This window comes from Mirounga leonina, unplaced genomic scaffold (genome assembly GCF_011800145.1).
Source record: "Mirounga leonina isolate KUSES-001 unplaced genomic scaffold, KU_Mleo_1.0 Mir_93, whole genome shotgun sequence".
Classification (NCBI taxonomy): Eukaryota; Metazoa; Chordata; class Mammalia; order Carnivora; family Phocidae; genus Mirounga; species Mirounga leonina.
Genome location: NW_023270854.1, coordinates 12,229,360 through 12,249,761, shown reverse-complemented (window position 1 = coordinate 12,249,761; position 20,402 = coordinate 12,229,360).

Genomic DNA, 20,402 nt, shown 5'->3' with positions numbered 1-20,402 from the left:
AGGAAAATGCAGGTATCTATTTCCCCCCCAAGTTTACTTATACTTATCAGGGGCATTACACTCTTTCCTTAAATTAGATTTGCCACTTCCAGCAAAGAGCATTTTGCGGGATGTGGGCACAGTGACTTTGCTCTCGAAGCCCATGCCAACGCATTCATGTTTACTGCACAGCCGGCTTAATCGCAAGAAGACCTCCCAGACAGAGATCATGTTTCAAATGCGCTGCAGTACTTCTTTCCACGAGAGACTTTTATGTTGTGTGTTTTTTTTTTATTCCTCTCTGTTCACTTTGGGGATAATTGTTTGCATTTGTAATATGTGCAAGCACAACATCTGCCTCCAAGTGAGCTCCTGTGTTCACTAGTCAATGAAGCAATGAAGCATTTGAAATGCAAGAACATTTCTCAAAACGCTGTTGCTTGTTAATAATTCTTCATGCTTGGAATGTTGCATCTCTTGCACCCTGAGCCTATTAATCTTGAAACTAACACAAGTTACATGGTTCTCATTATGTGCCGTTGAAGAATACAATAGAAAAGCAGAGTGAGCTCTCGTTGGAATCTTTCAGGCAAATATTTTGGGGAGTGGATCTTACTCAAGGAATGAAGAATTTTATTAAAGTAATATTTTATTTATTGGATTAAAAACTTAGCCTGCCAGACTCTGCGAGAAAGCTTTTTCTAAAAAATCAATAAGATAAGAGTATTAATCTAGTAGAAAAATGAAGTTGGCCCATAACTACATTAGAAGATATTCAACCCCACCAGGAATTGCAATTAGTAAAAAATATAAAAAAGGAAATGCCCTTTTCTTCACTTAAATTCCAAACCTGAAAAATGAAGGGTAATACCTCACACTTGTTAGGGAGGGTAAAACCAAGAGTACAAATTCGTGTAAGTTTTCTGGAGGGTAATTTGGTGTATTGTGCCAAAATTTGAAGAAAAAAATGTCATAATATGGGCTTAGCAATTCCTCCTTTTAGAGTGTGTCTGCAGTGTTATAAATTTCTAAATACATTTGTACAGAAATGGTCATTGTTAAAATGTGTAACATATCGAAAAATTGAAAAACTAACTAAAAATTGAAAATTAACTAAATTTCCTAAAATAGGATCGGTCTACTACATATATCATGTGGGTCCATGTGAAAGACCCTGCAATCAATCTCTATCTATCTATCTACATATTTGTATGTAGTATATTTATGAACATATACTTATTGTCATAGAAAGAAGTTTACAATGTTCATTGGGGAAATTGTCAATTGAAAATACTTGAAACAAAAATTATGAGTATGAGTTGTTAAAAATTATTTATATACATTTTACAGAGAAAAGTTTGGAAGCATATACAAAGAATGTCAATAGCTGTTATCTCTGGATAATAGGATTTTAAGTTACTTGTTTCTATTTGCTTGCATTTTCTCAGCTTTCTCAATTACCGTGTGTTATTTCTTTATAATGCAAAACATGGGACATATATCATATGACAACAAAAAGAAAAGCAGAGTTCATTTAATATTTTATTACAGAAACTGGATAGAGATACAACTTTAACTGTGAATATTTTTAAGTTTGGTTTTCTTCACTCTTCACTCAACATTCACTCCCCCACCCTCTGCCACTGCATGTAAGGGAAACACTCTACTAGATGAAGCAAACTAAATGAGCAGATGTGGATGAAAAGTCTACGATTAAATTCCATGTGCAGAAGCTATGGAGCAAATCTACAATGGCATATTGGCCAATTCAAGACTCAATTAACAGAAAATTTGCAATCTGGTCAAAATAAATGTTCAAATAAAATGGTAATATGCCTTCTACTGCCTCATAACGATAAATGAAATTTCATAAACGAGATGAATAGAAGGAATATTTTAAAATTTCGAATTTTCTTCCAACTCTCAGTGCGGCCAGGGAATGATGTTAATGATAGCACACAGCTGTAATTTCATATATAAATCAAATCATGCCCCAACCTTGTCATGAAAGGAAACAGAGCCTCTCTGGCCCGTCTAGTGAACTGAAGGAAATCAGGTTTTGAATCACTCACTTTTTGTCAGTCATTCACCAGGCATGTATGGAACGCCTCTGAGAGGCACAGTACAGTTTTAGACCCTGGAGGAGGATTAACATCACGGTCATGGTCATCATGGAGTTTGGAAACAATCTAGAACTAAGACACATGCAACGTCAAGTAACAGTGAAGAGGTGTATGTTCTTACACATCTAGATCAGTGGTACAGACCCTTAGCAAGAGGCTAAGAAAGCACATGGAAGGAGTTCTTCTGATGAACAGGATTACAGGATACAGAACAGAGAGGGAAAGGCCAGTCCAAAAAAAGGAATATGGTCATGTGAGGAGTGCAATATTTTCTGTTGAAATTATTTCTTAAGTAGTTTTGTAGGGAATGCATGTGTGGAAAGCTCCAAATATAATGTAGACAAAGCATAATCTTCTCTTGGACTGTTGAATTGAGAAGTAGGAAAACAGTATGCAGGGGTAGAAAGGAATGTAGAGTTGGCTCTAAGATGGAATATTTGCTGGGTTATGTTTTATTTATTCATTAAACGTATTAGGATTGCCTGCCATGTCCCAGGAAGTATGCAGGGCACTGGCACTACGGTGTGAACAGAACATAGGTCTTCACTCCCATAAAGCTATTAAGAACACGGTTCTGATAGGGGCATCTGGATGACTCAGTCTTTTGGCTCGGGTCATGATCTCAGGGTCATGAGATCAAGCTGGAGTTGGGTTGTCAGCTCCGTTCTGAGCGTGGAGCCTACTTAAGAGTCTCCCCCTCTTTCTGTCCCTCTCCCCTTCCCCCAGCTCATGCTCTCTCTCTCTCAAAAAAAAAAAAAATACAGTTCTGATAAAACATTTTATGATCGGGGCGTCTGGGTGGCTCAGTCGTTAAGCGTCTGCCTTCGGCTCAGGTCATGGTCCCAGGGTCCTGGGATCGAGCCCCGCGTCAGGCTCCCTGCTCAGCGGGAAGCCTCCTTCTCCCTCACCCACTCCCCCTGCTTGTGTTCCCTCTCTCACTGTGTCTTTCTCTGTCAAATAAATAAATAAAATCTTAAAAACAAAAAAACCCAAAACTTTTTATGATCAATTTATCATTCACTCTGTATACATATAAAGGAGCTTATTGGTACATATGTCCATTAAAATAAAGTTAAAAATAATGAAAAATATCATCTTCATGGTAATGTCTCTCAAATGAGTCCATTAGAGAAATAATAAATATTAGTATAGATTCTTCACATGAATCTCTCTTTTAGTCAGATATGGTAGTGTGATGGCTTTCAACTTTTTCTTAATGGAACCCACAGTAAGAAATATATTTTATATCAATCTTGGTATACACACACACAAAGAGGAAACAAAAGTTTCACAAGAGAATTAAAAAAAAAAATAAAGAAGTGAAATTATAAAGTGTGTAGAAAAGTATGTAGAAATATATAAATAATAAATAAATATACTAAATATATAAATATATAAATATTTAAATAAATATTTAAAATAATAAATATATTTTAAATATATAAGTATATTTAAATAAATATTTAATAAATATTAAATAAATAAAAATAAGTATATATTTAAATAAATATTTAAGTAAATAAATATAAAATGTATAGAAAAGATAGTATTAGGACATAGAAAAGAATAAATTTGTCCTTACTTCACACTATACATAGAAATCAACTGTAATAATATTATAAAGCTAATTGCAAAATAAAAAAATTAACATTTTAATTTACAGGAAAGTATATGAGCTAACTTTGAGCTATGGAAGATGTCTTAAACAATGCAGGAAAACACACAACCTACAGCAAAGGATAAAAAAATTGGCAGCATTAAAGTGAAAACAAACACACCTCTATATATCAAATGATTAAATGCAAAAGGAAAGATAAACACTTTTACTTCACGTAACCAGCAAGGGCTAAAAAGCCTACTGTATAAAGATTTCTTTTAAAAAAAAGACAAAAACCGTCCAAAAGCAAAACACATTTCAATGGAGAAAAGGGGAAGGAATATGAGTAGGTGATTAACATTAACAAAACCATCAAAATGCAATAAATACCTAAAAAGATGCTCAACTTCATTACCAGCCAAATGCAGTGAGATACCTTTTTTTTTTTAAGATTTTATTTATTTATTTGAGAGAAAGAGTGAGTGAGAGAGAGAGAGAGAGAGCACATGAGCAGGGGGAAAGGGAGAAGCAGGCTCCCCACTGAGCAGGGAGCCTGATGTGGGGCTCAGTCCCAGGACCCTGAGATCATGATCTGAGCTGAAGGCGGATGCTTAACCAACTGAGCCACCCAGGAGCCCCGAAATGCTATTTCTTAACTCTCAGTATGGGAAAGCTAGTTTCATAGTACAGATACTGGTTAGAATGTGAGTTCTTATATACTGCTGGTGGAAATGTAAATCATACCATCCATTTGAGGAGCAATTTGGCAAAATATAATACTAGAGATGCTCTTGTATGTATATTTAAGTAGACCTATACAAAAAAGTTTTTTTGCATCATTGTAAAAGCAAAATGAGAAACAACCTCAATGTCTATCAACAGGATGAATAATTAAATCATGGCATATTGAGCAAAGGAATATTATGTAGAAGTTCAAACCAATGAACTAGAGATACTTGCATCATTGTAGGTAAATCTCACCAAATAACCCTGGGTGATAAAAACAGATTATATAAGAATAGTAAAGAGTAAGATTTACATATTTCAAATATGCTCTGTTGTCTTATATTTACATGAATAGCATCATTTTTTTTTTAAAGATTTTGTTTATTTATTTGGCAGAGAGAGACACAGCGAGAGAGGGAACACAAGCAGGGGGAGTGGGAGAGGGAGAAGCAGGCTTCCCGCCAAGCAGGGAGCCCGACGCGGGGCTCGATCCCAGGACCCTGGGATCATGACCTGAGCCGAAGGCAGACGCTTAACAACTGAGCCACCCAGGCGCCCAATAGCATCATTTTTATTATAAATGCTTGGTAATGATAAACCCGAACTCAGGATAGTGGTTGCTGCTTGTGTTGGAAGACCCTAAAACCATCCTCAGACTTGAGGGTTTGATAGAATGACTCAGATCACAGAAAAGCTTTTATACTCATGGTTATGGTTTATTACACAGAGAAAGGATCCAGATTAAAATCAGCAAGGGGCAAGGTGCCTGGGGAGAAGTCTAGGAAAATCCAGGGGCAAACTTCCCTGCATCTTCTCCCATGGATGACAAAACATGTGAAGCACTGCCAATCAGAAGAGTCACTGAGTCTTGTTAGGTGCCTGAGTGTCCGCATGAGACTTGACCTCAGCTGCTCGGAAGTGAGCCTCCAGAGCAAAAACAGGGTCCTGCTGATCAAACTGGTACTACCTGAGGAAAGACCTCAGCAACATAAAAGCACTCTTAAGACTCTTCCAAGGGCTCAGAGCTCATCTCCTAGGAGTCAGCTCAGGGCCAATCCCAAAGACAAGCCTTCCTTGGGAATGTATAGGATTTGAGCAACTCCATTTCCACTGGGCTGACACCTTCTCAAGCACTTCTAGAAAGGTAAGATGGGGCTGGGATCAGCAAAGAGTACACAAGGGGCTTCAAGGTGAAATGTAGTTTATTTCTTAAATTGGGAGGGAGTGTGTATATGCGTGTCAATTATATAATTCTCTAGACATTTTTATGCTTACTTGCATAAAATTACAGAAAGTCCATGTACTAGGGGAATATCACTTAACCCAAGTTGTCTAAAAATAGTTAAGATAAATGATATTTGAATCATAAATAGTAATAATTTTTACAAAAGTAAAGTCATAAAATATGTTTGGTTTTGGCTTGAGAGTAGTCCACCTATCAAAGAATACATCTCATTAGTGAAAATAATGTCAGAATTTTTCTCTTGATGTGCATTCTTTTTCATTTTGTTTTTAGAGATATGGAATAATCTCAGCATTATTTCACTATCTAGGAGGCAATCTATGACTGTTGGTTTCTCCCAATTTTACACGAATCCAAGTTATTACACATTCTCCAAATACATCATAATGATTTTTGTCCTTGTCCTTTGTCTACTCCTGCTTTTTAAAATTCCTTCAATGGTCTTCCTTTAGTCCACGCTGCGTTAAGACTCCACTTAGACGCCACCGTATCAGTGACGAGTTCCATCACCACCACTATAATAATAATGGCTAGTGTCTACTAAGTAGCAGGGAGCATTCTGAGGGCTTCACAGGCACTAAACCCTTCAATCCTTACAACACCCAGTGAAGTAGGTGTTGTCATTCCCATTTCATCAGCAACAGAAACTTAGCCAAGGTCACACAATTCCTAAATGGAGCATGGAGCATGGGACCAGGCTGTATGACTGCAAGGTCTGCCTGTGTAATCACAATGCTCTGCTGCAGTCCACCGCCCCCCTTATCTCCAGCATTTTTATGCTTCTATTGTCCCTTGTATATAACTTTATTGTTGAATTTGTCACATTATGGAATGATTTGTGGTTGTCTCCTTCACCAAGCGGTATGTTCCTTGAGGTCTTATGGAATCCTCATACCCCTGTGAAGTGCCTAGGATATAGCAGGAGTTAAAGACATTTATTTAATAAATTAAAGACTATAGATTTTACTATTTCATTGGGATATATAATTCAGTCTTAAAAAAAAGGTAGTGTGTATAGGAAGTTTCAGTAGAGAAATGCCGGGGGGTGGGTGCGTGGTGGTGGATAAACCTTTAAATACTTTCATTTTATTTGTATTTTAATGAGAACACCAAATGATTCAGTCAAATGTATAAGCTACTCTTGTTTATTTATTTGGGGTAGTTACCAGATTATTTTCATGGAAATATATTAGCACTTCAACGTGGACGTGGCAGCTATAAATTAAAAATCCAGCAATACGTGTTTATCACATTTTTCTTAACCAAATGAATAAATATTCGATAATATTTTGATTATAATAATCTATAACACATATTAAGGACTCACATGCACATACTTATTTCTGTTTATTTTATAAACACATCACATACAAACACACTTATATGTGTTTCTTCCTTCCTTTTTTTTTTATTCCATTTGCAAAACCATTTTCACATTCTCTAAGAAAATATCCACTATAGATCACTGAAGAAAGAAAACCTACAACATTTACCTAGTTAGTTCCTGTTTTAAATTATTGAATTGTATTGAATGTAAAAGGAAGATTATCTGGGATACTGTCCAAGGCAGACCTACTCACCATTTAACTTATCACCTTTTAAGGGGGTTGCCAAAAAGGATGCTGGCTTTTGACAAAATAGCTTTCTTCCATATTTGATACACTCAATCTCTACAAAAAATGACTACGGCCATTTTTTCCTTGTCTTTCTTTCATTTTAAACATTCTACCTGCTTACCTTCTTCAATTTGGGGTTTATTTGACTTCCATGGCAAAGAAAATGACCCTTTCTTACATTAAATCTTGACGTTGGCAGTGTAAGTTAACAAATGCATTTCCAAGCACATCAGAAGGGGCACATGCATCACAACAATAAACATTTGAGCCTGAACCACTAACTCTTATTTTTCTTGCTTTTAGATTCAACACTGTTAATGGCAAATAAAAGCCCAAGCCCTTGGTACCAGAATTAGTATTAGAAGGAATTCATTGTAAGAAAAGTGCCTTTGTGAGTAGGTACAGGGGTTAGTCCAGGACTGTTCCAAAAGGAAATCTTGCTTTGCATTCTAGCAAACACAAAAAAGCCCCACAAAGGAGGCAGACATCATCTTCTATCATCCCACCCTAAATGAAAGAAAGAAAGCAAGCTGAAAATTGGTAGAAGAGTTGATTTCACTACATGTTTATATTAATAGGGTATTTGACTTTTGAATGCTTCATAAACCTTGTTATGCTCTGTGCTGTTTGAAGGAGTAAAATAGCTGGAATGCTGCCAGAACCCTTAATTGGAACCAGCTTAGCAGGGGCTGACAAGGTTTCCTAGTGTTTAGTTTCAAACTTATTATAAAAATGTAAAATTATGTGCCATTTATTTTCTATTCCTCTTTGGTTTATGCCTGTAAAGGTAACACTTAGCTGCATTAGGAAATAAACTCGTTTTTCCCTTGTCTGCCCCAGGCTAGTGCTCTGAATCCAGCAGTATGGGTATTGTCTTTGCTAATTAGCTATGGCCTCACTTCCGTCGCAACAGAGAATGTCCCAGAGATCCTACCCCCCATGCATTTTGATTATTGGCTAAATGATCACTCAACTGGCTAACCCATGGTCGAGTTACTGAGCTGTGTGGTCAATCTGTCGCCGATGTGGTGAACAAGGCCACGGAAATATGGTCAAAGATGGCTCTGGGGGCCTCTTAGGTGTCTCCTACCAAAGGGTCACATTCACTATTGGTCAAATATCACAAGCAGGCTTTTGGTTTTATTTCAAGCCCTGAGAAATAGATGAGCTTTATGCTTTCTGCCAAATTTTAGGGAATTAAATTCTTTTTATTTTGTTTTTTAGTTGGGCTTTTCAGCTTCAATTGGCTCTAGTGTTTCAACCTGTCTATAATGCTTATTATACTGTTGCCTGGCATTGGAAAAAAAGAATTCCGTTCCTTAAAAAAAAAAATTAAGTGCCTCTCTGTGCTAATGACACCAATGTGTGTATAAAACGTAATTCCCGCCTCGAGATTATTAATCTGTTTGGGATGCAACAGAAATTTGAACAAATACTTTAGAATTAAAGATGAGTAAGTTCTGATGCCAAATGTTATCTGGTTAGCTGACGTAGAGGCAGCCTACCCTAGCTTTTTACTAAAATATCTATGAGGGCACAGAAAAGGATTAAAAACTCAACCTAGGTGTTCTCTGGTTCCACACTGGAAGTCGTAACTCCATCCTAATAACAAATTAGAAGCCAAAAAGACTAAAAGGTCAACAAGTTCTTTTAGATCCACAGAAAAGAGAAGGGCAGACTCAGGGCAATCCACTGAATCCCAAGATAGGAGAGACAAATGGGTGAATACGGGGGTCATGGCTTACTGGCGCAGAGAGACTCACAAACAGAAGCCGCCTGGGAGCCAGCACCTGGGTAGAAAAACCTGAACTGTAATTGGTGAATTGCTGGAGGGCCGGTGTAGATACCTCTGAGAGTTAAAAACTCCAAGGGGACCCCGTCACAGATGGGCTCCCACCATATTGTGAGATTTACCTCCAGGAACTCAACCAGGTTCCTACAGTAAATATCCAGGGAAAATCTCCTGTTTCTAGCAGAGGAGGGAATAGAAGGAATTTTGAAATATAGCAGAGTACTCGGTTCTTCTTAACAAGACCTACCTGCAGGGCTAGTTACCCAGAGCCTAACCTGCTGGGGTGTTATCAGAGCCTGGCTGACCTGGTGAAGGCAAGTACCCAACTCCAGCTCAATCTCACCATCCTGTCCCACCTAAGGGGGAAAGAAAAACGGAGAAAAGCTTGTGTCATTCGTAGTCCAGAGGTACAGGCTCACTAGAAAACTTTTCATACCACCAGAGGACTCTTGCCCTCCCTTACACCTCACTACCACATCACTAAAGGACTATTTAAAGCAGTTCCTTTTACCCAGTACATCCTATCCAGTTACCAAGAAAAAAATTGCAAGGCAAATATCAAAATGAGAAGAAACAGAGCAGACATCAGAAGCAGACCTGGCAGGGATATTGGAATTATCAGACTGGGAACTGAAAACAACTATGACTAATATGCGACGGGCTCTAATGGGTAAAGTAGACAGTGTGCAAGAACAGATGGGCAATGTAAGGGGAGAGATAAGAATCTTAAGAAAGAAGCAAAAAGAAATGCTAGAGATCAACAACACTGTGACGGAAATGATGAACACCTCTGATGGGATTATTAGTAGGCTTTTGCTGCACCAGTCCACAACACAAGGGAACATGACTTCCACATTGCCAAGTCCAATGAACTATTCTTGGCTTTCATTTTATGTGGTGCATCCAGTAATATTTTATACCAATGTTCATTCCTTCTGTCCTTCTACACGTTCTTCATTTGGCTTTCAGGACACAGCTCACTTCCCACCCTCCATCACCCCTTCCCATTCTTCTTTTCTGGTTCCTACAACGTTTTCCTATCTCCTAATGCTCACGGCCCTTGGTCCTCTTTTCCCCACTATCTACATTTATTATCCCCAACTTAATCTAATTTTGTGGCTCAGGATACCATCTATATTCTGACATGTCTCCAAAGTTTACACTCCAACCAAACATCTTACTGCACTCCAGTCTCCTCTATCCAATTTAGGTCAATGGTGGAAGGGATGCCATGGAGCATCTGCATTTCATGGAGTTGTTCAAAGACGCAGGCTGATGGAAGTTTTCTATCATCTGCAGATGAGGAAGGAAGGTCATGGATTACATCTCATGCTTCATTCCAGAATTGACATGCATCATAGGAACACTCATATGGCCTCACATAACTGCAAGAGGTTTGGGTTCTCCCATGGATATTCAGTGAGCACATGATATACTGCCATATTGGACTGTAAGTGATACAGATTTATAGGAAAGAAATTGTACATATTCATACACACACACATAGAAATAAAATAAAGTATATATATAATTTATATATTTATAGACATCGCATATGGACAATAGAATTATGTTTTAATTTCAGCTTTCTCTTTTTCTGCATTTTCTATTTTTCATGATGCACATTTACTGCCTTTGCAATAATAAAAAGGTTAATTTTGATTCTGTAACTAAAAGCAAATGTTGGGACCAGAGTGTGGCAGTCCTCTGTGCAACACTGGACCATAATGAAAGGGACAGGGAAGAGGAGGGCATGGAGATTGAAAGACAATGGACTCAGGGCTGGAGGAGATTTTACCAGGGAGGGAAATGTGGAAGACATTTGTGAAGAAAATTTTACGAGAAAGGAAGAATTCCTAAGTGCCATGGAGAGGAAACCAGGAGGCAGATTTGGGGCTGCCGTACCAGCTCAGCTGATGGGATGGCTTGGCTCCTGGGAGAGATGGACAGTGGTAAATGTTAAGAAGTGGTTCATAGGAATGAAGAAGCAGAAATGGAAACAGTGGCCATACGAATAGGGCTGCAGAGGTGGACAGAGAATGTTTTGTGTAGAAGGTGAAATGTACTGAGCTGTTATCCTAAGGAAATAAGCCTGCAAAGGAAGCTGGGCTGGGCTGTAATCTCAATATTGCTAAGGAATGTATATATGTATCATGCAGGTTGGTAGCTCTAAGAGAGAAAACGGGCTATAAAGTGCTATATACTTAAAGGAAAAGCTCCATAAGTGATTGGAAGACAGATTGGTTTTAGGATGATGATATCTGGATATGAGAGAGGGGGATGTAAATGTCATTTGAATTTATAATGCCAGATTTGAAACTGATTCTTTTCTTGGTGGGCAGGAGGAGTGGCTCTTTCTGTTATAGTCAAGGTAGAAACTGGGTCCTGATACCGGCAACCTGAGATTGAGGTGAAAGCCACGTCTTGATACAAAGAAGATGGATCCCATTGTCCAATTCGGACAACGTTTATTTGATTCTGAAATTGGCATCTATTGTTTCTTGGATAAATCTATTCCTATTACTTGAATTTATGAATGTCTGAGTTATTTTTAGAATAATCCAGCAGACCTTGAGCAATTACTAAGCGGGGGGGTGCACGCCAAGATCAGGAAAATGTTCTTTGCATTTGGCAATTTAAGGACAATTGGTCACTATGTCCAGAAGAGTTTCAAAAGGTTAATGTGATGGAAGCCACTTCAATGGGTTGGCTGAGGAGTAAATAGGAGGAGAAGATATAGGGAAAAACTAGCGTGCATAGCTCTTTTAAAAGGCTATGCCTTTTAAAAATCCTTTATGCCTTTAAAAAATCCCTTCAAAGGGATTAAGAGAGATCTGTTCATTAAGGGAATGTGCAAGTGTGTGGTTTTTGTATACACACATGGAAAGAGTTAAAAGTATGTATTTCTTACCTTTCCTTTAAATAATTTTTTAAGTTGAACAGTTGTTCCTTTTGGCCCTTGTAGAATTTTGTAGATGCAGAAAATGTAGATTTGTTTTTAATCAGTGGAAGTTAACCTAAGGTTACAAGGGTCTTGGAAACTAAGGCAAGACCAAGCAAGCTGGTCTTGAAGTTCAAACTTATATTCACTCTTTATTTTTCTTTTTTCTTTTTTTTCTTTAATATTTTATTTATTTATTTCACACAGAGAGAGAGAGCACAAGCAGGGGAAGTGGCAGGCAGAGGGAGAAGCAGGCTTCCCGCTGAGCAGGGAGCCTGATGTGGGGCTCGATCCCAGGACTCTTGGATCACGACCTGAGCCGAAGGCAGCCACCCAACTGACTGAGCCACCCAGGAGCCCCTAAAGTATTTTTGAACATGTCATTTATAAAGACATCTAACACGGTTGGGGGGTCTGCTGGTAACAGCACTTTATTTTAGAAGCAGTTTGTCTCTGGCCCATAATTTTGCACTTGGGCCAAGAGGAACAGAGTTGCAGCTAACTCCACATACCTTCTTGACTAACTCTCAATTGTTTTAACTTGAGCATGTGTCTTAAGGTTCCACCATTCACCAAGTGCCTACCAGAGCATTCCTTCCAACAACAGAGTCATATTCCTTAGAGACTTCCTGGCAAATACATTTTCCCCATCTCATTATTACTACCTGTGAATTTTAGCTCCCCCTATAGATTAGCTTTCTGGCTATCTGACAAGCTCCTGCCCCACCCCCAGTGCAGTTTTGCTCACAATCTCCAACCTCTAGATTATTGGATTTTGGTCGATGAACTCTTTGTTAAGCCATACTACTTTATTCATCACCCCCTGTTAGAACAGCCTCTGGTTTCATATTTGGCAGGAAGTTCTAAGATAAGATGATAAACTGAGTGTGATGCACGGCTAGGCAGTCATAAAATGCAAGACCTACTGATTTCAGCCACTTTGCTTACAGTACTTACAACCAGGCTATAGATGAATGATTAAGCTCCATCACCAGTACATGGAGAAACTCTGTGGCAAACATGAGGAATAATTCACCTGTCAAACACTGATAGTAAACAGGGGGAGAAATACCTCCAAATTATTCCCATTATAAAAAAATCAAGGGAAGGAAACAAACCTGAGAATGCAAAAAGGATAAGCATGTGGAAATTTTCTTTTTCTTCTGAAAAACCATATTGTTGTTTTTGCCCTTTTAAAGAGTACAAGCTAAAGGCCCCTTACTAAGACCTCTGCCTGACATTGCCATTAAAGAAATGGATTATAAAAGAGCAGAAAACGCCAGCCCTGGAGGTTCTGTGAAAATACTGGTCATGGGGAATAGGAATTGGAAAGCAAAGACTGTTCATGCCGAATTTATCTTCTCCGGTGCAAAGGCTTTTTGCCTCCTCTCCCCCTCAAGCCCATGGGTGGAAGCAATGAAATTCACTGACATAACTGGGCCAGTTGCTTTTTATTTCAAGTATGCTGTGAGGAATACTTGAAAGCAATCATCTGTGCTCAGTAATTGGCTGATAAAGCTCAATATCCTCAGCAATTACAGTCACTGTTCATTCAGGAAATCCTCCATACATCATTTGAAAGCAGGGCAAAATTGTAAATTATTCTAATACCAACCTGTGTAACACTAGTAGAACATACTGTTATAGTGCGGGGAACAGATTTAGACGCCAAATGGAAATTCTCGTCAGAGAAAACACAGGTCACTGCAGTTTCAAGGGGAACTGAGAAGGACAGGGGAGGAGGGACAGACGTGGTGAACCTGGGTTATTCCCAGAGCAAATCTGCCTGCAGGACAGGTCTCCCAAGAATGACGAGATTTACAAAAAGAACAAACCACAACAGATACCCTACCTGAGATTAAGACTCCAAAACTGGTGAGCTGAATATGCCTGTAAAGAAAAGGACAGGGGAGGGACAGAGAATGGCTAAAGAGTGACCCCAACAACAAAACAGTCAGTGATTAGGTGTCCCACCGCCAGGGAGTTCTGCGGTCTGTCAAATAGGGAAGAAATTTAGCAAATGAATTCTGAGACCCTGTAGAGAGATGAAATCTTCAATAAAGACTCTTGGAAGGAAATCACTCAGGTCAAATAGAAAGGATGAGGCAGGAATAAGAAAAAGAAGAAATGAATGTCAATAACCCAGACACCAGTCCGGGCCCCATTCTGTCTTGCCCATCTCCCAGCATGGAACTGGGGCCATCCCCCTGAATGAGGACGGGGTCTTGAGATGGTTTTCTGCAAAAGAAATGGAAGAGGATGTTTTAGGAAAGTTTCTAGAGAATACTTATTTTCTCCTTGATCAAAAGGAGGAAAGCTCTGATCTTGAGTCTCGGGCCAGCTTCCTTTCCCTACCCCTCTTTCCATTTCCTGTCTTTAGATGTGGTTGTGGTGCTTGGATCTGCAGCAGCCACTGTCTGATCATGAGGTAACACATTTAAGGAATAAAGGAAATACTAAAAACGATAAGTAGGAGGATATGAAGAATCTAGAACAATAGCTTAACTCTGGCAATCACTTACCTACATCTAAATAGAGTCTTTTTTTTTTAAATCTAAAAAAATCAATAAATATGGTATGCTACATGCTCTACCTACAGGATCTTAGCAAAACATTCCATTTCCCTGGACCTGTTTCTTGAACTATAAAATGGAAATGACTTCTTTGCAAATAAATTAAGTAAGATATGCAGGTAAAGATGCTAGATGAGTATAAATTTCTTCCCAAGAGAATTAAATGTACTCTGCATAAATCTACCGCATTTCAGAACATGAAATTTTTTTTTTAAATGAGAGAGTGACATTTGCATTTAGAAAGCAGGAACTCATGAGACATTCATTATTATACCCATTCTTTCCAAAGAGTCACTTATTAATCTTCAGCAAATTATTTAATTCTCTAACCTGTTCTTCCACATGGGTCAGATTAGAGATGTAATGCTTTTCCTACCTGAGGAATGGGGCTGTTCTGAAGATTGAAGCTGGTAAAATACTTGAAAACTGAAAGGAAAATACTGTAATATGTAAATGTATAATGTTAATATATCATTAATATAATATATTTTTATATATGAGACTAGCATGTCCCTGCTTCTGCCTAACATGGAGTTCAAATGCTGAACAATTAATTTTTTAAAGATTTTATTTATTTACTTATCAGAGAGAGAGACACAGAGAGAGAGAGAGAGAGCACAAGCAGGGGGAGGGGCAGAGGACGAAGGAGAAGCAGACTTCCCTCAAAGCAGGGATCCTGATGTGGTGCTTGATCCCCGGACACTGGGATCATGACTGAGCTGAAGGCAGGTGCTTAACCGACTGAGCCACCCAGGTGCCCCCAAATACTGAACGATTATTTAACAAATTGTCCCTTTGAAAAAAACTGTTCACTAGGGGTTATTTTTATTTGTACATTTTCAAATGTCTATTCTCAGGCAGATGAGGGGGGTCAGATTATTTTAAATTTCACGGTATTCTATCATTTTATTTTTTAAAAGAATTCTTATTTATGATGTGTTTATTATTAATAAAATAATAATTGTATTTATTATTTTAAAATTACTACCTAGCGGCCCAGGCAGTCCTTAGGAAAAATTGAAAGAAGTATGAATAGAGAAAACTATGAAGGTACTTAACAGAATAAAACATAACAGCGATTTTTTCCTTGCAAATTTGTTTTTTTATCATAACAGCAATTTGGAGGAAAGAAATTAGATATATCTGTCCTGAAAAATATTCTATTTTATAACTGTATTAAGAACTGCCCAAAGTGTGATTTTATATGGGAAAGTTATTAGTTATCTGTCTTTCTGAGATTGGAAGAAGAGGAGATATATGGACACACACATGCATACATGGATAGATTCATACACAGATAGACCTGTATTTATTTATATATTTTTATACATTCACTGAAGCATTCTGATCTTTCATAAGTAAGATTCTGTTGCTGAAGGTTGAAGAGATTGTTATGGCGTCGATTAGATAAGTAGATTTCCAGATGTTTGGTTAGTTTAGAAGTTGAGGTGACCTTTCCAAGTTTGTTTGACCATTTTGTAGAGCACATTGCCTGTATTATTTGCACAGTGTGAGTAAAAATCCTGGATAGTGTTGTATCCATGTACAAGGGGCTGTAATCCTTTAATATAATTAGTGTTATCTTCAGTATGGGCTGACAATGTTCTAAAGGCAACTGAAGCTCCCTCATCTCTCTCTCATCAAATCTTCCCCCAAGCACTGTCCTTTCCAGATAGAGATGTCTTTCCAGATTCAGCTGCCCTTTCTTCTAACAGAGTTGACAACCCTTGCTCGGACCATAAATGTTATTTTTAAAACTTCCTTTGCTTACTGTTACTTGTTTTGATAAGGTCCTGGCCACTAGGACAACTACTGGTTGCTGTTGCCTGTCTATATTCTTATCAGACTGTTCCTAGTAAAGTTTCTACTTTTCTTATTACCTTTCTGTCTGCCTTACACTCAGGAAGCTTTGTCATTGTTAGAGCAAGAACTTAGATTAGGTAGAAAAACTTAACCTCTCCAAAATCAAATCAAATGCCATCCCTAAAACACGATTATTACCACTGTTATAGGGACCACCAGAAAATGACTAAAAATTACAAATTAGAATGCAGACTTTCCATTTGACACCAGTTAGCTCATGGTACTGGCCCATTGTCTTCCTATTGGGGAAAAACAAAAAACAAAAAACAAACAAATGGAGAAAAGACCCCATGTGATCTAGGTCATTAGGTCAGAATGCCATCATTCATTCTTCTTAAAAGTCTTCTTAGTTTTGCTGACTGTTCTCAGCTCCCTGGGTTTCCCTTCCAATTCCGTTCCAGCCCCCAAAGAGAACAAGTCAGGGCTTGAACAAAGGTGATTCAGGTGCAGACATCGAACACCCTTAAGACTCATGCAGACAGTGTCCTTTGTTCATCGAACACCCTTAAGACTCATGCAGACATTGGAACCTCCCCCGAAAAGTGGAGGTACGGCTCAAATTATGTTCACGTCGTCCAGAACAACTTGCTGCTCTATGTTGAAGCCTTAAGTTCTTTACGCTGGGAGATGTTGCTTTGAAACCCCATTCTGGTACATTTTCCAACCTCTCTTCCCTTTATTGATCATACTGATCCACTTCGGTCACAAGATCTCTTGACTGAGAACAGGAGCACCCGATGAACTAGGAGTCTTGCAGATTAAATGCTGTTGTACATTTTCGAGTTTGGCATGTTTTAAACTCTATGACTCTCACCACCAGTGTGGGGGATTATCCTGGGCAACTCCCGTAACCTGAGGGGAATGATGCATGGATGGCTCATCAATGTTAATAGGAGAATAAACCTTACAGTTTGTTAAGTAATGTAAAATCTATTAGAGAAGGGTGAATTGGTTAATGTATGTGTTAGGTTCCGAATTTACCTGAATCAAACCTCTTAATGGACTCCTTACTTTATGCTTCGTGCTAGTGAAGAATTAAGTTTCAGTGTATGCACCCTTAAGCAAAGACAATTACTTATCAGTGGTGTTTGGGAAATGACGTCAAATATTCTGTCCAACCCCAGAAGTGTCTCTGTGGTCATCTTCAAAACAATTCCAAACAGGAATGATAGAATTCCCTTTATTGATGGAACTGAGAGGTAAACCTGGACAAAAGCCACGTTTAGATGTGCAGGATTAATTTTACAACTGAAGGCAGTTTGTATAAGAAGCAACAATGAGGCCACATATTAGTGATTATTGCTGCTAATTTTGTGGTTTATGGAGCTTAGTTTTAATTTTTATATCCTATCCAATGAAGCATATTAGATATTCATACAAGTTACTTTGCATGAGACTTATTTACAAGGCAGACATAATTTCCTTGGGAACAAACTGCTTGGGTCCACAAAGAAGATTATGATCAAGATTTCTAAACTCCAAGAAAAAAAACAACAACTTTCTTTTTCTTTTTTTCTTTTCTCCGTCAGTGGCAACAGGAGGAAATTTCTTTTTTTTTTTTTTTTAAAGATTTTATTTATTTATTTGACCGAGAGAGCAAGAGAGCACAAGCATGGGGAAGAGTAGAGGGAGAGGGAGAAGCAGGCTCCGCAGGGAGCCCGATGCAGGGCTTGATCCCGGGACCCTGGGATGGTGACCTGAGCCAAAGGCAGACACCTAACCATCTGAGCCACCCAGGCGCCCCATGGAGGCAAATTTCTATAATGCACATGCAACGTAATTTCCCACTCCAGTGCTATTGTGCTGCAATTATATCATCCCTAGTTGGAATAGCACTGGCCATTTCTCCACGTCCAGTTGTAAAAAAATATAACATTATTGAGACAACTTTCCTTTGAGGAAATTAGCTTCTGACTAAAATGTGCTGCGACCATTTTTAACACAAGCTTCCTTCAGAGCTCTGGGTATTAATAGCTGAGATTAAAAATGATTTCTTATAAAAGGAAATTGTTCCAGAGTTGATATAATTTTCTAAGGGAGTGGGAGAGTATCTTAAACAAGACACGCAGAAAACAAATGTATGATTTTTTTTTTTTTTTGATGAATGGATCTTGGTTTAAGCCACGTTTCTATTAGCCAAAAGGGTCCCTAAAGAGAGGAATAAGATTCCTTGCTTCTCCCTTCTTCTCCTGAAACTTGCCAGGGAATAATAAACAGAATGAGAAATTGAGACAAAGAGTCCATGTTCTATGAACCTTGAAGACATCTGTAACCCTGATTTACAGTATGTGGGGAGACAGAACTGATGAGGAAGAGAGAGGAAATGACTGAGGGAGATGGAGAATGGCCAACCCTAAGTGTCTGCAGAGGGAGACACTGATGGGCCACAGGTCGATTTCCCCTACAGAATGCTGAAAGGCCTCTGGAATCAGAGGTGCCAGATCAGAGCATGTAAGGGAAGGGGGGACTGCAAACAAGGGGCTTGTTGCAAGGTCGGTCTAAGGAACTTTCTGTTCCCTGGAAGCCCACTCCCACTGAATGGTTGGCCCCCTCCTCTGGACGCCTCATAAATGTTCTTTTTGTTTATAGGAGTCTCAGAGGGACAGCAGAGAAAACAGGAAATGAAAACTTTAAACATGTCATGCAAGCCAATTTCTTGAAACTGATGGATGTTCATTTTCTGATGGAGAGGCCTCTCTAGATGCCAGTAAAATAAATGAAAATAGAAACACATTAATATTCCTCATGAAATTTAAGAATGTGTGGAGAGAAACAGTGATCCTCAAAAAACAAAACAAAACAACAACAACAAAGCCAAACCAACAGTAACAGTAAAAGCAAACACACAAAGAAGCAAACAAAAACTTTGCAACTTTATATCACAAAAACACTGTAAGCCCGGTCTAAAGATAATGGACAAACCTGTAAGAAGTATTTGCAGTTCATACCACAAAGAATTAATATTCTTAATATGTGAAGAACTCTTAGAAGTCAAAAAGAAAAAGCCCAACTCTACAATACAAAAATGATCCGCGTCTAAACAGATAGATAACAGAAAGAGAAATGCAAATAGTACTTAAAAGATGAAAAAAAGGTTCAACCTCACTCATAATGAGAGAGGCAAATTAAAATTAAAATGAGATAATTTTTTTAAATCTAGCAGGTTAGCAAACAGAAAACTTGACAACTCGACTTGGAAAAGCTGTGGGGGGAAAAGGCCTCTCACATAACTTTGATTGATGTATAATTGGTACAACATTTATAAAAGGACAATCATATCAAAATTATATGTGAATATACACAGTGGTCCAGTACTCATTGGTTCAATGGCAATTTATCCTGCAGATATGCTTGCATAGTGGTTCAAGGTTTGGAACCATGAAAGATGACCAGAAAATTAAAACATAAGGTACGAGTAAATAGATTATTGCCATTAAGTGGAATACTATACAGCCCTAATTTTTATTATGGTATAAGATAGTGTTTGAGTTTCATTTATTTACATGTGGTTGTCCAGTTTTTCCAATAGTATTTATTGAAGATACTGTCCTTTCCCCCATTGTACCTACTTGGCTGCTCGGTCATAAATTAATTGACCATATATGTGTGGGCTGTCTATTCTTTTTATTTCTGGGCTCTCTATTCTGATCTATTGATCTGTATGTCTATTTTTATGCCTGTATCACACTGTTTTAACTTCGATAGCTTTGTAATATAGTTTGACTAAGGGAGAGTGATACCTCTAGCTTTTTTTTCTTTTTCAAGATTGCTTTGGCTATTCAGGTTCTATACAAATTTTAGTATTATTTGTTCTATTTCTTTAAAAAATACCATTAGAGTTTTGATAGGAATTGCATTGAATATATAAATTCCCTTGGATATTTTATTTTTTAAATTTTTTTAAAAGATTTTATTTATTTGAGAGAGAATGAGAGACAGAGAGCATGAG